We start from the raw sequence: 17,197 nt of genomic DNA, 5'->3' as shown, positions 1-17,197 counted from the left end.
ACATGTTCTTGATCACATGTCCTTTTTAGCCACAACAGAAAGTGTTGAGATCCTAGTTTATAAATCTCATCATGATATTTGATTTCACAAAACAGCTTCTAGGCTACTTGTATCCAAGTCGTAAATCGCACACTTGGCTGATCTGACCAACAGATCTCTATAGAGCACTCAGATTAGGAAATTACATTGGGACCATATCAACAGTAGAAAAGAGGTTTACAAATGCAGGTAACATAACATATTAAGGTATTTTCACAAACATATATCACTAAACTATTTTGACCACTGGTCCTTTAACTGCACTCACTGGTGCCCATGTAATTAGTGGATATTTTTCATCCATAGCTCACAGATTCTGGTGTTTTCATATTCCTTACGCTGTTGGAATGCTGAACAGTATTTTTGCAACACATGTGCTCCCACCAATTTAATCTTCCAGAGCTTCAGTCCTTTGTTTAGTATACAGTGAAATGAGGTATGATTAATTGAAAGAATCAATAACTCCATCCTTTCCACAGCATTAAGAAAATTGGTTCTGAACGTGCGCTTGATAGGTATAGCATCCCCATTGAAAACAATCTTATATTCACATTCCCTTATATGTTGCAACCTATCTTTAAATACTTCCTTGAACTATTCAACAATATCATCATCTTCAACAAGGATCCTCTGACAGCATCTACTGACATTGTCATGGTATCAGCCCATCAGGCTCCCTTTAAGCACTTCCTTGAACTCAATAATATTATTGTCCGACAGTGATGCTCCAACAGCATCTACTGTCATAATGGTTTCTGGCCACCAGCCTATCTTTAAGTACTTTTTTGAACTATTCAACACTATCATCATCAGCAGGGATCCTCCAAAAGCACCTACTGACATAATCAGGGTATCAGTCACCCAACCTGTCTTTAAATTCTTCCTTGTTACATTGCTTATGAACTGCAGGACATGTACTAGTGTTGGCCACATCTCATCAATCTGTTCTCCCCTCCTGCTTTGTGCCAACGGGATTATGTATGAATAATGCATCGACATGTTCATGAGTCAATGGAGCCTCACCTCTCCTAAGTATTTTTGCATCTATCCTGGAACACACTACCATTGCCACTTGCAATGTTACTGTTGGACTTTTGCTTATGCAGGGTCATCCCCAGACTTTTTTGCCTCCTGCCTCCTATATTTTTCTGACATGTTGCTGTTGGCTTTTCAACTCTGAGCACTTTACCACTGCTAACCAGTGCTAAAGTGCATATGCTCTCCTGTTTAAATTGTATGTAAGTGGTTTATCCATGATTGGCATATTTGATTTACTAGTAAGTCCCTAGTAAGGTGCACTAGAGGTGCCAGGGCCTGTAAATCAAATGCTACTAGTGGGCCTGCAGCACTGGTTGTGCCACCCACATAAGTAGCTCTGTAATCATGTCTCAGACCTGCCACTGCAGTGTCTGTATGTGTATTTTTACACTGTAAATTCGACTTGGCAAGTGTACCCACTTGCCAGGCCTAAACCTTCCCTTTCCTTACATGTAAGGCACCCCTAAGGTAGGCCCTAGGTAGCCCCAAGGGCAGGGTGCAGTGTATGGATAAGGTAGGACATATAGTAATGTGGTTTATATGTCCTGACAGTGAAATACTGCCAATTTCGTTTTCACTGTTGCAAGGTCTGTCTCTCTCTCATAGGATAATATGGGGGCTACCTTTAAATATGATTAAAGTGTAGATTCCCCTAGAGAGTAGATGGACATGTGGAGTTTGGGATCCCTGAACTCACAATTTAAAAATACATCTTTTAGTAAAGTTGATTTTAAGATTGTGAGTTTGGAAATGCCACTTTTAGAAAGTGAGCATTTTCTTGCTTAAACCATTCTGTGACTCTGCCTTGTTTGTGAATTCCCTGTCTGGGTCAGTTGACAGTTGGGTTGTTTTTCACCTCACACCAGACAGTGACACAAAGGGAGCTGGGGTGTGATCTGCATTCCTGATTAGCCATCTCTGCTAGGAGGGAGGGGTGGAGTGGTCACTCTCATCTGAAAGGACTGTGCCTGCCTCTGACAATGCTGTCTCCAGCCCCCTGGTGTGTGTCTGAGGCCTTGCCTGGGCAAGGCAGGATTTCACAAGAAGGTGTGAGTCCCCTTTGAAGGAAGGTGACTTCAAAGACTAAAATGGGTATAAGAAGGGCACCCAAACTTACAAACTTTAGAAACACTTCTGGAATCAAGGGGAACCTCTGCCTGGAGAAGAGCTGATCGCTGAGGAACAAGTGCTGCCCTGCCTGTGACTGTGCTTTGTGGAGCTTTCCTGCAGTGCTGCTTCTGCCAGAGTAAGAGGGCAAAGACTGGACTTTGTGTGCCTTCCATCTTGAAGAAGAAATCTCCAAGGGCTTGATGTAGAGCTTGCCTCCTGTTATTGAAGTCTCAGGGATAGCAAAGACTTCTTCCTGCCAGCACCTGGAGTCTCTGGAGAGACCCCTACTCTGCTCTGTGGTGCCCTTCCAGTTCCTGGGACCCTGAAAGGAGAGGCTGGCAGCCTAAGGACAAAAATACACGCACTGAGCACCGTGCGGAGAAAAGATCGACGCGAATCCGATCGCGGCTGAGAAAACGACGCGACGCCGGCTCCGCAGCTGAGAAACGACGCCGCAGGAAACGCGACCGGAGAATCGACGCCCGGAGCAGGAGAAACGACGCGCAGCATCGCTGACGAAGGCTGAGAGATCGCAACCAGCGCCGCGGGACTTTCGGACCGTCGCGTGGCTGGCTTTTTCGACGCGCCTCGCCGTGCCGAGCTGTTTTCGACGCATATACCCGTGCAGGGTTATTTTCGACGCACACCGCCCGTGCGGGGTTATTTTTGCCGCAAACCAGGTACATTTTCACGCTAGCAGCGCTAGTGTGTTGTTACAACTACCTAAAGACTCTTTTTATTTTAAACCTTTAAAAAAATCATAACTTGACTTGTGTATGTTGGATTTTTGTCGTTTTGGTCTTGTTTTGTCTAGATAAATATTTCCTATTTTTCTAAACTGGTGTTGTGTCATTTTGTAGTGTTTTCATTAAGTTACTGTGTGTGTTGGTACAAATACTTTACGCCCAGCACTCTGAGGTTAAGCCTACTGCTCTGCCAAGCTACCAAGGGGGTAAGCAGGGGTTAGCTGAGGGTGATTCTCTTTTATCCTAACTAGAGTGAGGGTCCTTGCTTGAACAGGGGGTAACCTGACTGTCCACCAAAGACCCCATTTCTAACATTGGTGGCAGCGGTGGGATTTGGACTTGTATTTGTACTTGACATACAGTAATTAAGTGTACACTACTGTTTTTGATCTCAGACCACTACGTGACCACATACTACTTGTCTTGTGATTCTGCTTTTTGTTCTCTGATGTCCTCCTGGAAGTATTGATAATATTTTTGGACTTTGTTTTTTGGTTGTGAAGCCTTTGCAGAAATGGAAGTCAATTTCTGGCACCTATCTATGTATAAAAAGTGGCAGCTTAAAGCATTCTGCATGGAAAGGGGACTGGCTGTGAACAAGGAATCCAGAAGGGAGGATCTTGAGTCAGCCCTGTTTCAGGATGAATTGAAACGTTGTCAGGCAACACCACCAAATGAGTCTGAGGAGGATAACTACTCTGAGGAGGAGGATTACTCCAAAGAGGAGGGCAGTGGCCCTGAGGAGGGAACAGAAAGAGATGATAGGCTCTTAGCTCGAATCCGGAGTCGGGAAGAGTTTAAGAGGGCCGAGGAGAAGAGAGCCTTAGCCCTGGCAGAAAGGAGGAGGGACTTAGAGATTAAAAAAATGATTTATGCTTACGAGCTTAAATTGAAAGAGCTGGAAGTCATGAGGGCTGAGTCCAGCTGGAATGGTGGCAGCAACAATTGTATATCCAGTGATGCTGCAGAAGTGCACATGCCCAGAGAGGTGGTGCCCTACTTGAAGGAGGGAGTTAACACACGCCAGGAGGTTCAGGGGTATGAGGTAGCTCCAGTGATGCACAGGGTCCCTGAGGTGGATTGGGGAACTGGCATGGGGAGTCATATTCCTACTGGTGGGAGGGACACTCTACTGACTCTAGGTGAGAGTGACAGGGAGAGGGGTTCCCCCCAGGTAGAAGTCCTGGTTAGGGAGTGTGAAAACATCCCAGAAGAGTGTGGGTTGAGTGTCAGGGACAGTCAGGTACTGTCTCACCAGTCTCAGGAGGGTGATGTGGGGTGCTTTTTCAAAGCAGAGTCACTGGATGGTTGGGTGAAGGGTACTTTGGTTAATTCATGTGAGGGGCGGAGTGATGTAATTGCTGGAGAGCATATGTCTAGTCCTTATTTTCCAGAGCTATGCCAACACCAGGTGGAGTGTGAGTTCTCTGACCCCAGGGAGCTTACAATGGAGGCAGACTTCTGGGTGAGTACCAGAGAGTCTGAAGAGGCATTTGGGGGTGCTCCTGAGAGGAGTGGTCTAGGTAGTTCCCAACCAGGTGAGGTAGGGAAGGATTGTAGTGTCCCAGGTAGGTCCCTGTGTAGTGGGATGGGTGAGGGACCCCATGTCCAGTCTCAGAGGAGAGGGAATGGGGATGGGTTGAGGCCCAAGGTGCCCGAGATCCGGTCCCAGGTCCTGGAGGGTTCCCTGCGGGAACCCCAGGAGGGGAGCCTAGCCTGTACCATAGGGCCATCTGTTGAGGGAGACCCCACAGTGTCAGGAGAACTTGGGGGGGCGGCTGTAGCCAGCGTCCCACCAGTTCTGGTGTCTGGCAGTACCACTCCTAGTGAGGGGTTGCAGAAGTCCAGACAGAGGGTTGAGAGGGGGTTGCGGACCCCAGTGGAGAACCTGGAGGGTCAGGGGTCAGCTCTGAGTGCAGAGCCCCCCAGGAATGACCTTGGTGGGACCATTTCTGGGCTGGGGGGAATCCAGACTCTGTCAGATGGGCAGAGGTCAGGAGACCTGCGCCAGCCAGACTCTTGTATGGCCCTTGGGGAAAGTGTTTCCCTTGTGGGGGGTAGGTGTGCCCCCCAGGAAGTCCTGGTGCGCCAGGCAATGATTCAACCGCAGGATGGTGACTCTGGGTTGGATGATCAGGTTCAGGGGGTAAACTCTGACCTGATGGGGAGTACGTGTGCTCCCCTGGAAGTCCTGGTGTGCCAGGCAATGGTTCAACCGCAGGGTGGTGACTCTGGGTTGAATGATCAGGTTCAGGGGGTAAACTCTGACCTGATGGGGGGTAAGTGTGCTCCCAAGGAAGTCCTGGTGTGCCAGGCAGTGGTTCAACCGCAGGGTGGTGACCCTGGGTTGGATGACCAAGTTCAGAGGGTAAACTCTGACCTGGTAGGGGGTAGGTATGCCCCCCAAGAAGTCCTGGTTTGCCAGGCAGTGATCCAGTCTGTGGGTACAGGCCCTGGATTGGGAGGCCAGGTTAAGGGTGTCCCCCCTGACCTGGAGGAAGGGGCTACTGCTAACAGTGCCCCTACCATGTTGTCTTCTGGGGGGGCCGCTCCTAGTTGGGTGGTTCAGGACCCCAGAAGAGAGGGCAGGGGGAGGGAAGCCTCACCCCTGGCCCTGGTCCAACCTGAAGGTACAGACCCCAGGTTGGAGGATCAGTTGCAGGTTAACATCCCTGCACTGATGGAAGAATTGTGCAGGACTGCTTCTACAAGCACCCTGACAGTTTTTGACTCTGGGGGTGCCGCTTCTGCAGGGAGGGTACAGAGCCCCAGAGGGGAGGACCAGGGTCAGGTTGTCATCCCTGACCTGGTGGAAGAGAGAGTGGTCAAAGGGTGCCAGGCACCTGGGGCTACCACCCCCCACTCTCCACAGTCACAGTGGTTAGAGAGGCCTGAGGTCGGGCTCTCATCCCTGACAGTTGTCTGGGGCCACTGTGGCTTGCTGTCCTGGTGGACAGAGTTGCCCCTGGGGGGGGAAGGACGAGAGTCACACCCCAGGGGTGGAGTGGGCAACACCATTGTGTTGGCCCTGGTGGTACTATCTGCCCATTGCAATACATCTGTGAGCAAAGTAAAGTTAGGTGTTGCACAGATGGTGTCTGTAGATGTGGAGAAGGGTTCCCCATGGGTTAGCTTAGTGGGCCCTGAGAGTATGGACAGAGGGATCCAACTGGAGTCAGGAAGGCGTAGAACTGGAACATGCCCCTGCTGTTGTGGGCCTGGGTCCTTGTTCTATCGCCCCAATCAGGGAAGTACATCAAGGTATTGATTGTTCTCCCCTGGCTTTAGGCTGGTAGGGGGTCGTGTTGGACTTTTGCTTATGCAGGGTCATCCCCAGACTTTTTTGCCTCCTGCCTCCTATATTTTTCTGACATGTTGCTGTTGGCTTTTCAACTCTGAGCACTTTACCACTGCTAACCAGTGCTAAAGTGCATATGCTCTCCTGTTTAAATTGTATGTAAGTGGTTTATCCATGATTGGCATATTTGATTTACTAGTAAGTCCCTAGTAAGGTGCACTAGAGGTGCCAGGGCCTGTAAATCAAATGCTACTAGTGGGCCTGCAGCACTGGTTGTGCCAACCACATAAGTAGCTCTGTAATCATGTCTCAGACCTGCCACTGCAGTGTCTGTATGTGTATTTTTACACTGTAAATTCGACTTGGCAAGTGTACCCACTTGCCAGGCCTAAACCTTCCCTTTCCTTACATGTAAGGCACCCCTAAGGTAGGCCCTAGGTAGCCCCAAGGGCAGGGTGCAGTGTATGGATAAGGTAGGACATATAGTAATGTGGTTTATATGTCCTGACAGTGAAATACTGCCAATTTCGTTTTCACTGTTGCAAGGTCTGTCTCTCTCTCATAGGATAATATGGGGGCTACCTTTAAATATGATTAAAGTGTAGATTCCCCTAGAGAGTAGATGGACATGTGGAGTTTGGGATCCCTGAACTCACAATTTAAAAATACATCTTTTAGTAAAGTTGATTTTAAGATTGTGAGTTTGGAAATGCCACTTTTAGAAAGTGAGCATTTTCTTGCTTAAACCATTCTGTGACTCTGCCTTGTTTGTGGATTCCCTGTCTGGGTCAGTTGACAGTTGGGTTGTTTTTCACCTCACACCAGACAGTGACACAAAGGGAGCTGGGGTGTGATCTGCATTCCTGATTAGCCATCTCTGCTAGGAGGGAGGGGTGGAGTGGTCACTCTCATCTGAAAGGACTGTGCCTGCCTCTGACAATGCTGTCTCCAGCCCCCTGGTGTGTGTCTGAGGCCTTGCCTGGGCAAGGCAGGATTTCACAAGAAGGTGTGAGTCCCCTTTGAAGGAAGGTGACTTCAAAGACTAAAATGGGTATAAGAAGGGCACCCAAACTTACAAACTTTAGAAACACTTCTGGAATCAAGGGGAACCTCTGCCTGGAGAAGAGCTGATCGCTGAGGAACAAGTGCTGCCCTGCCTGTGACTGTGCTTTGTGGAGCTTTCCTGCAGTGCTGCTTCTGCCAGAGTAAGAGGGCAAAGACTGGACTTTGTGTGCCTTCCATCTTGAAGAAGAAATCTCCAAGGGCTTGATGTAGAGCTTGCCTCCTGTTATTGAAGTCTCAGGGATAGCAAAGACTTCTTCCTGCCAGCACCTGGAGTCTCTGGAGAGACCCCTACTCTGCTCTGTGGTGCCCTTCCAGTTCCTGGGACCCTGAAAGGAGAGGCTGGCAGCCTAAGGACAAAAATACACGCACCGAGCACCGTGCGGAGAAAAGATCGACGCGAATCCGATCGCGGCTGAGAAAACGACGCGACGCCGGCTCCGCAGCTGAGAAACGACGCCGCAGGAAACGCGACCGGAGAATCGACGCCCGGAGCAGGAGAAACGACGCGCAGCATCGCTGACGAAGGCTGAGAGATCGCAACCAGCGCCGCGGGACTTTCGGACCGTCGCGTGGCTGGCTTTTTCGACGCGCCTCGCCGTGCCGAGCTGTTTTCGACGCATATACCCGTGCAGGGTTATTTTCGACGCACACCGCCCGTGCGGGGTTATTTTTGCCGCAAACCAGGTACATTTTCACGCTAGCAGCGCTAGTGTGTTGTTACAACTACCTAAAGACTCTTTTTATTTTAAACCTTTAAAAAAATCATAACTTGACTTGTGTATGTTGGATTTTTGTCGTTTTGGTCTTGTTTTGTCTAGATAAATATTTCCTATTTTTCTAAACTGGTGTTGTGTCATTTTGTAGTGTTTTCATTAAGTTACTGTGTGTGTTGGTACAAATACTTTACGCCCAGCACTCTGAGGTTAAGCCTACTGCTCTGCCAAGCTACCAAGGGGGTAAGCAGGGGTTAGCTGAGGGTGATTCTCTTTTATCCTAACTAGAGTGAGGGTCCTTGCTTGAACAGGGGGTAACCTGACTGTCCACCAAAGACCCCATTTCTAACAGTTACCATCTAACACTGAATTTTTAAATCAAAGGATATGTTCCTGTCTCTTTTTACAAGAGCAGTTAAATACATTCTCATGCTACAGGTACTGATCAATCCTTTTGTTACAACTCCAGAGCACAGTGCAGGTATGGGTGGAGCTTGCAACCACTCTGTAAATGCTCCCCACCCCTTAGTGGGTTGTTGCTTGAAGTAAGGAGGGAGACATAGGCACTCATTACAACATTGGCGGTAAAAGCCGCTTACCGCCGTGCAGAAGACCGCCAACACACCGCCGCGGCCGCAGAATTCTGCCACAGCTATTATGACCCACAGCACGGAATCCGCCAAAATTCAGACACCCACACAAGTCCGCCACACCAAAGGTCAGTGATAAACTGGCGAAAACAAAACCTCCACCATCACGCCAACAGAAATACACCCACACTATCACGACACACGAATCCATGCGGCGGTCTTTCAACCGCGCTATGCCATTGGCGGTACACACCGCCGCGCTTAAAATACACACACATTTACAAAACACTGCCACATTGGACAATTCGAAACACACACACCTGATACACATACACACACCACTCCCACACACCCAATACAATATAAAACACACCCACATCCCCCACAAACCCCTACGACCACAATTACCGATAGAAGGCCAGAGAGAGACACCACAAACAACTACCAAGCATCCACAGGCACACAATACCATCACCCACATAACTTCCACGCACCTCACACAACACACCACTAAATATCACCCCACTTATCACTATACACACCACCCCACACATCACCCACACCACCCCATGGCACAGCAAAGACACCCCAGGTTTTCGGAGGAGGAGCTCAGGGTCATGGTGGAGGAAATCGTCCGGGTAGAGCCACAGCTATTCGGATCACAGGTGCAGCACACCTCCATAGCTAGGAAGATGGAGATATGGCGAAGAATAGTGGACAGGGTTAACGCAGTGGGGCAGCACCCAAGAAATCGGGATGACATCAGGAAGAGGTGGAACGACCTATGGGGGAAGGTGCGTTCCGTGGTCTCAAGACACCACCTTGCGGTTCAGCAGACTGGCGGCAGACCCCCACCTCCTCCCCCACAACTAACAACATGGGAGGAGCAGGTCTTAGCGATTCTGCATCCTGAGGGCCTCGCAGGAGTAGATGGAGGAATGGACTCTGGTAAGGCAAAACTTTACTATTAAATCCCCCACCCTACCTGCATGCCATCACATACCCCCACCCTCACCCTCACCCCCATCACTCCAACTCCTCACAAATGTCCCACTATCACAACCCACACATCCTAACACCAAGCCCTGCATGCAACAACAAAGCATGGAAACCCATCACCAAAGCATGGCCACTGCACATACCCATACACCCCCCTAAACCACCATCACACAAGGTCCCATACAGGAATGCAAGCACTGGGGTACACGGTCACCCACCTATTGCACACCATGGCACACACAGATGTAATAAACATCCTTTTATACCCCTGCAGGACCCCTACCCAACGTCACCGGACAGGAGGGTCCACACATGTCGAAACCACCAACAGAAGAGGTCCACGGTGATGACAGCAGCTCTGTCCAACTGGATCTAGATGACCAGCCCGGCCCATCGGGGACCTCGGAACAGTCGGTTCCCCTCACACAGTCACAGGCCACTACAGACCTTCCCCCCTGGAAACACCAGCACAGCACCCACCCAGCGGGCCCATACCTCTGTCCCCAGGACACATCAAGCAGCAGTGTGTCCACCAATACAGGGAACCCAGGCTAACCCACCATCCCACCAACAACAGGGACCTGGGGGCAGTGGTAGTGGGCAAACGGTCCAGGGGACGGAGGCCCAGGAACACAGGGGAACTGGGAGGGCTGCTGTGCGACAGGGGGAGGACAGGCCAAAGAAACCCACTCTCCACGAGGCCCTCTCCTCCGTCATGGGAGCCTACCACCACTCCCAGGAGATGATGGCAATGGTACTGGCCAAGTTTCAGGAGACCCAGCCCCTGCAGGAGGAACAGTATTTGGGCTTCAGGGAGGAACTCAGAACCATCAATTCCACCCTGGGCACCATCGTAGGGGTGGTGAAGGAAGCACTCAACACCAGGAGGGACACTGTGGCACAACAAGGGGCCCCTGACACTAGCCTGGACGATGAACTGACCAACACCTCCGCCGGCGCTAGTGGACAGGACGCCCCGCCACAGGACCACCACACCAGCACCCCACCCCCTGCAGAGGGAGAACCACCCTGCAAACGGTCCCTGAGATCCAGGACTAAGACGGAGAACAATGCCAAGACCCCCGCCAAGAAATGAGACCACCATGAATGTCATCCTTCTGTCCCACTTTGTCATCCTGTCCATCCTCAAACTGCCCCAGCTCCACTTCCTATGCTCATTTGGGCAATGCACCTGTGAGACTAATAGACTGGACTCTGCCATGGACATTACTCCACCATCACCCCTCACCATTTTACAACCCCCTCCAATATTGAGCACTTAAATAAACACCCTTGAAGCACAAAACAATCTGGAGTCAGGCTGGGATTTCGAAATAGTGTATTAGCAATTACAGTGACAAAATGCTCTTACAGTTGTAATGTCAACATACCTATGTCACACAGCTCTAGTCCATGAGGAAACACAGCAGATGTCACACTGTGGGACACACATCTGTGAAATCGTAAGGGAAAGTGACAACTCATTGACCATACACTGGGTGAAAACAACAGATAGTAGAGAGGTAGTAGTGTTAAAGTACATGTAGTAGGCAGGTCTTTATTCTTACCTGTGTCTCACTGGAAATATTGCAGGATCACTGAGTTCCTGTTGTCCATGTCCTCTTCTTCTGCTTCCTCGTCTTCACTGTCCACAGGCTCCACAGCTGCAACAACACCGCCTTCTGGACCATCCTCCTGCAGAAAAGGCACCTGTCATCACAAAGCTAAGTTGTGAAGCATACAGCAGGCCACGATGATCTGGCACACCTTCTTTGGTGAGTAGAATAGGGATCCACCTGTCATATGGAGGCATCTGAACCTGGCCTTCATGAGGCCGAAGGTCCACTCAATTATCCACCGAGTTCGCCCATGGGCCTCATTGTAGCGTTCCTCTGCCCTTGTCCTGGGATTCCTCACTGGGGTCAGTAGCCATGACAGGTTGGGGTGACCAGAGTCACCTGCAAATGGCGAGGGCCAACTGTTGGACACACACTAACCTGTAGGGATATCCCCAGACCCAGACAACCATTCCCACTGACTTACTTCAAGGTGCTCACCTAATAGTCACACACGGTGTCTCTGGAGTTGACCCATCACATAAGGGATGCTGCTATTCCGCAGGATGTAGGCGTCATGCACTGAGCCAGGGAACTTGGCATTAACATGGGAGATGTACTGGTCTGCCAAACACACCATCTGCACATTCATGGAATGATAACTCTTCCGGTTTCTGTACACCTGGTCACTCCTGCGGGGGGGGGGTACCAAAGCCACATGTGTCCCATCAATGGCACCTATGATGTTGGGGATATGTCCCAGGGCATAGAAATCACCTTTCACTGTAGGCAAATCCTCCACTTGAGGGAAAATAATGTAGCTCCGCATGTGTTTCAGCAGGGCAGACAACACTCTGGACAACACGTTGGAAAACATAGGCTGGGACATCCCTGATGCTATGGCCACTGTTGTTTGAAATGACCCACTTGCAAGGAAATGGAGTACTGACAGCACCTGCACTTGAGGGGGGATTCCTGTGGGATGGTGGATAGCTGACATCAGGTCTGGCTCCAGCTGGCCACACAGTTCCTGGATTGTGGCACGGTCAAGCCTGTAGGTGATGATCACATGTCTTTCCTCCATTGTCGACAGGTCCACCAGCGGTCTGTACACCGGAGGATGCCACCATCTCCTCACATGTCCCAGCGGATGGTGCCTATGAAGGACAACAGCGAGCACAGAGTCAACCAACTCAGAGGTAAGTACCCACAGCTTACACAGAATACTAATCATAAACCGAAAAGTGGCCTGTATGTGTGTTGCGGCTAGGCCTAGGTATGTGTGACGCAGTTAAAAATTAAGCCATGTGGGCCCCTGAAATGGCGGCTGCCTGACCTGTAAAGTGGGACAGTGAGATGTGAGGTAACTGCGCTGGCGTTGTACACTGTTGCGGTAGGCGGTCGAAGACCGCGGCGCAATGCTGCATTGGTTAACATTGGACCCTATGGGTCCCAGGAGCCAATGACGATGTACGCCGGCGGTGACGGTACGCACCGCTGCGGACGTGACCGCCATTTTCTATCTGTTTAATCACTCGATACCTGATCTTCGACAGGAGAGGACCTACACTGCAAGGGCTGCTGTGACCTCGGTCTGGAAGAGACAATGGCTCGAGTGTCTGGGGAAAGGGCCCCTGCCTTCACATCGGAGGAGTTGGAGAAACTCGTGGATGGGGTCCTCCCCCAGTACACGCTACTCTACGGTCCTCCAGACAAACAGGTAAGTACACTGGGAGCATGCTGTATGGGCTATGCCTGTGTGGAGTGGGGTGGATGTAGGTTGGGAGGGAGATTGAGGCGTGCATGAAACGCCGATGAGTGCATGTGCCACATGGCAAGGGTAGGGATGGGGGCCAATGACTGCGACGGTGCATTTGGTAATAACTTTTCTTTTCCCCCTGTACAATTCATGTAGGTCAGCACCCACTAGAAAAAAGATATTTGGCGTGCCATTGCCAAGGACGTCCGGACCCTGGGGGTCTACCACAGACGGAGCACCCACTGCCGTAAGAGATGGGAGGCCATTCGTCGCTGGAGCAAGAAGACGGCGGAGGCCCAGCTGGGGATGGCCTACCAACGTGGGAGGGGTGCCCGTCGCACCATGACCCCCCTGATGTTCAGGATCCTGGCGGTGGCGTACCCGGAGTTGGATGGGCGCTTGGGGGCATCACAGCAGCCACAAGGGGGGTGAGTACACTCTCATCCTGCTGATTGTGCGTGCAGTGGATGTGTCTGGGTGGGGGAGGTGGACTGTGGGTACCCTTAGACCAGGACGAGTTTTGTAGGCAAGGTCCCTCCGTAAGGCAGGCCATGTGGCACCCCACCCCACCTTTGTACAGTGCCAAGTACACCTAGTCATGCTCCTGTGTCATCCATGTGTACAGATGTCGTCCATAGCCTTGTAGGCCATGTCCCAGGGACTGAAGAGTGGACCCCAAGTGCGCGGCGTAGTACAGGGGGCTTCTGTGTCTCTCGTGTCCGCCAACGGTAGCGGTAATGCATGCACTCAACATGTCTTTCTTCTGTCGCCCCCCCCTTTTTGTGGTCTCCCTGTTCTTGTGTGCATTAGCATCATCAGGCGGAGGAGCAGTGGCACCGGAGCAGGAGGGAGCAGCATCCCACATGGCCCTTGAGGGCGAGGCAACGGACTCAGAGTTCACCAGTGGGACAGAGGGCGAGGGGAGCTCCACGGCGGGGACAGGAGCTGACACCAGTGACACAGACTCGTCCTCTGATGGGAGCTCCCTTGTGGTGGCAGCAACATCTGTGCCCCCGCATTTACAGGTACAGCCGCCACACCCCCTACCAGCACCGCCCTCCCAGCAGCCCCTCAGCCTTTGCCCCATGCCCGCTCACCCAGGAGGGTGGGCAACACCTTCGCCCCAGGCACCTCAGGCCCTGCCCCAGTCACCCCTGCTGCCCTCAGTGAGGAGGCCATTGACCTCCTCAGGTCCCTCACTGTTGGGCAGTCTACCATTTTGAATGCCATCTAGGGTGTAGAAAGGCAGTTGCAACAAACAAATGCATTCCTGGAGGGCATTCATTCTGGTCAGGCGGCCCTTCAGCTAGCTTTTCAGACTCTGGCCTCAGCACTGATGGCAGCCATTGTCCAGATGTCTAGCCTCCCCGCTCCAACTTCCTCCACCCAGACCCAGTCCCCTCTACCTCAGCCTATCCCATGCACAGCTTCAGACCAGCATGCACTCACGTCAACACACAAGGGAAGCTCAGGCAAACGTAAGCACCACACATCCCACAGGAACTCACGCAAGCATCGCACACATACAGACACACCAACATCCACTGCCTCCACTGTGTCCCCCTCCTCCTCGTCTCCCTCCTCCCTCCCAGTCTCGTCTACATGCACTACATCTACAGCCACTACTGCCATCACCAGCACACACACCACCACACCCCGCTCACGTGCAGTCACCACCCCCACTGCCATTCACACGTCCCCTGTGTCCTCTCCCAGTGTGTCTGTGACGCCACCTCCCAAGATACACAAACGCAGGCACACACCTACCTAACAGCCATCCACCTCACGACAGCCTCCAGCGCATGCACCGTCACCCAAAGTCACCAAATGAACACCTCCTACAACCACAACCCCTTCCTCCACTCCAGCTACCCGTCCCTGTGTCTCCCAAAAACTTTTCCTGTCCAACCTTGACCTATTTCCCACACCTCCCCCACCCCGTACCTCTCCTAGGGCCCGACTCTCCAGGTCCCAACCTAGCACCTCAGCCACAACATCTCTGGGACCAGTGGTGCATGTAGTCACCGGTATCTGGAATGCACCGGCCACTAGGGCAGCCAGTGTGGCACGGAGCCACAGCTCGGACAGTCCCCCACCTGTGAAGCATCAAAAGTTAGCCAGTGCCCGGCGGGAGAGGGGGAAGACTCCAGCCACCAAAGCCGCTCCCAGGGGTCCAGGTGGGAGTGTGGAGTCAGCTGCGACACCTTCCAAGGTGGGGAAGGGCCACAAGAAAGTCAGCAGGTCTGGGAAGAGCAGCACGGCGGAGAAGACTGCCATCATCCCCGCTGCCCAGGAGGCCACCGCCATCATCCCCGCTGCCCAGGAGGCCACCGCCAGCACCTGCCCTGCTGCCCAAGAGGCAACTGCCATCATCCCCGCTGCCCAGGAGGCCACCGCCAGCACCTGCCCTGCTGCCCAAGAGGCCACTGCCATCATCCCCGCTGCCCAGGAGGCCACCGCCACCAGCCCCGCTGGGCCAGAGAGGACCGCCAGCACCAGCCCCGCTGGGCCAGAGAGGACCGGCAGCACAAGCCCCGTTGGGCCAGAGAGCACCACCAGCACCAGCCCCGCTGGGCCAGAGAGGACCGCCAGCACCAGCCCCGCTGGGCCATGAAGGACCGCCAGCAGCTGAGTCACTGCAAAGGACCCCGCCGCCACAAGCACCGCTGAACAGGGCACCGCCGCCACAAGCACCGCTGAACGGGGCACCGCCGCCACAAGCACCGCTGAACAGGGCACCGCCGCCACAAGCACCGCTGAACAGGGCACCGCCGCCACAAGCACCCCTGGCCCATGAGCGCCAAGGGCACTGACGCTACTGAGTCCGTCACGAGCACAATGAAGCACTATGGGCACAAGGCCTCCTCCAGAACCAGTGGAGAAAGACATCCACTACCTCAGTCCTGTCGTAATTTGGACTCTTGCTCTGAGCAAGACTGCTGGTTTAAGGATGACAGTACTTTTGTTTGTAGGCGACTTCAACTTTCCCCCTCATGTGCTACTATAATCAGCTCTAATCTCTAGTCTTCATTGGGGATCACTCGATCTCCAACCTCAGGAATCGTTGTATAAGCAACATTCTGTGCACTGATATGGTAAGTATAGTTTGTAGGGTATCCTTTTGGAAGTGGCTTGCCTGCAGCCGAAGCTTTAACGGCAATCAGTATTTCATTATCCAATCTCGTCCGAGAACCAGTCACTGCAGCCACAGAAGCCGTAGCTACTGATGCTTTGGCCGCTTCATCAGCCAATGTATTACCGGCAACGTGTACTCCTACACGTTGGTGTCCTAATGTATGAACTACATGGACACACGGTAGCTTATCCTTAAGATCAGCTACCCTTCCCCACAATGTTTTGTGTTTAATGGTGTTCCCCTTTGAATCTCTAAACCCGTTCAGAATCCAATGATTGAGATACTCATTGTATGACTGGACGCAGTAATATGAGTCACAGACTATCAAAGTCTGGCTTCCTGTCTCAGTATGTTCAAGCGCTAGAATAAGAGCTTTAAGCTCAGCCAACTGTGCTGTGCAGTCCCCTAAGGTCTGCGTGTAGGTATTGTGAGGGTGGAAAACTCCATCTTCCATCACTCCGCACACAGCTGCGCAAGCTGACGAGTATTGATGTTTAGTACCTACAGCCGGTTGTGCTGACCCGTCAGTATATATGATCGTATTGTAACTGTCTAGTGGCAAAATATTCAGAGGAGCGGGGTACTCTTGTTCATACTGGAGAAATTCTTGTGTTTGAAGTCTTGGATTGAATATATAATCGACATCAGTTGCGGTAAGAGACGTTTCCCATTGAATCCAACGTGGATGTAATGCCTTAGCGTTTGGAACGCTCGCTTTAGTGACAGCCTCTAAGGCCGGCACCGGGGAGACAACAATAATGCGTTTCCCCTGGGCAAGTGGCCTCTCTTTTATGACGGCCATCTGAACTGCTGTCAGAATCTTTTCTGTAGGTGCAAAACGTTGTTCAGCATTTGAATATAAATGTGATTTATATGCTATCGGTACTGTGTCATCCTCATTAAAGGTGACATAAGTAAATCCAAGGGCACCAGCAATTATTCTGATGACCAAGTTTGTTTTATTGTCACGTATGTGTAAGTGTTTAGCTTCTAGCATGTCCCGTTGCATGTCCCTAAGGATGTGTGTGTGTTCAATCGTCCAGCGTCTGCTAGAAAAATTGGGCTGAACTAGGTCACAAAGCGGCTTGATGCGTTCTGCATAATCTGGAATGTATGTTCTGCCAAAATTGAAGAAACCCAGTAATGAC

General features: G+C 51.7%; 1 protein-coding gene across 1 annotated transcript in view; it reads right to left on the bottom strand.

Moving 5' to 3' along the window:
* The window catches only part of LOC138299144 (complement factor B-like), a 212,219-nt gene that overhangs the window by 11,865 nt on the left and 183,157 nt on the right, over positions 1–17,197 (bottom strand). The gene's annotated exons all lie outside the window — the stretch shown is intronic.

The sequence above is a fragment of the Pleurodeles waltl genome, chromosome 6, assembly GCF_031143425.1.
Source record: "Pleurodeles waltl isolate 20211129_DDA chromosome 6, aPleWal1.hap1.20221129, whole genome shotgun sequence".
Classification (NCBI taxonomy): Eukaryota; Metazoa; Chordata; class Amphibia; order Caudata; family Salamandridae; genus Pleurodeles; species Pleurodeles waltl.
This window is presented reverse-complemented; position numbering and strand designations above follow the sequence as displayed.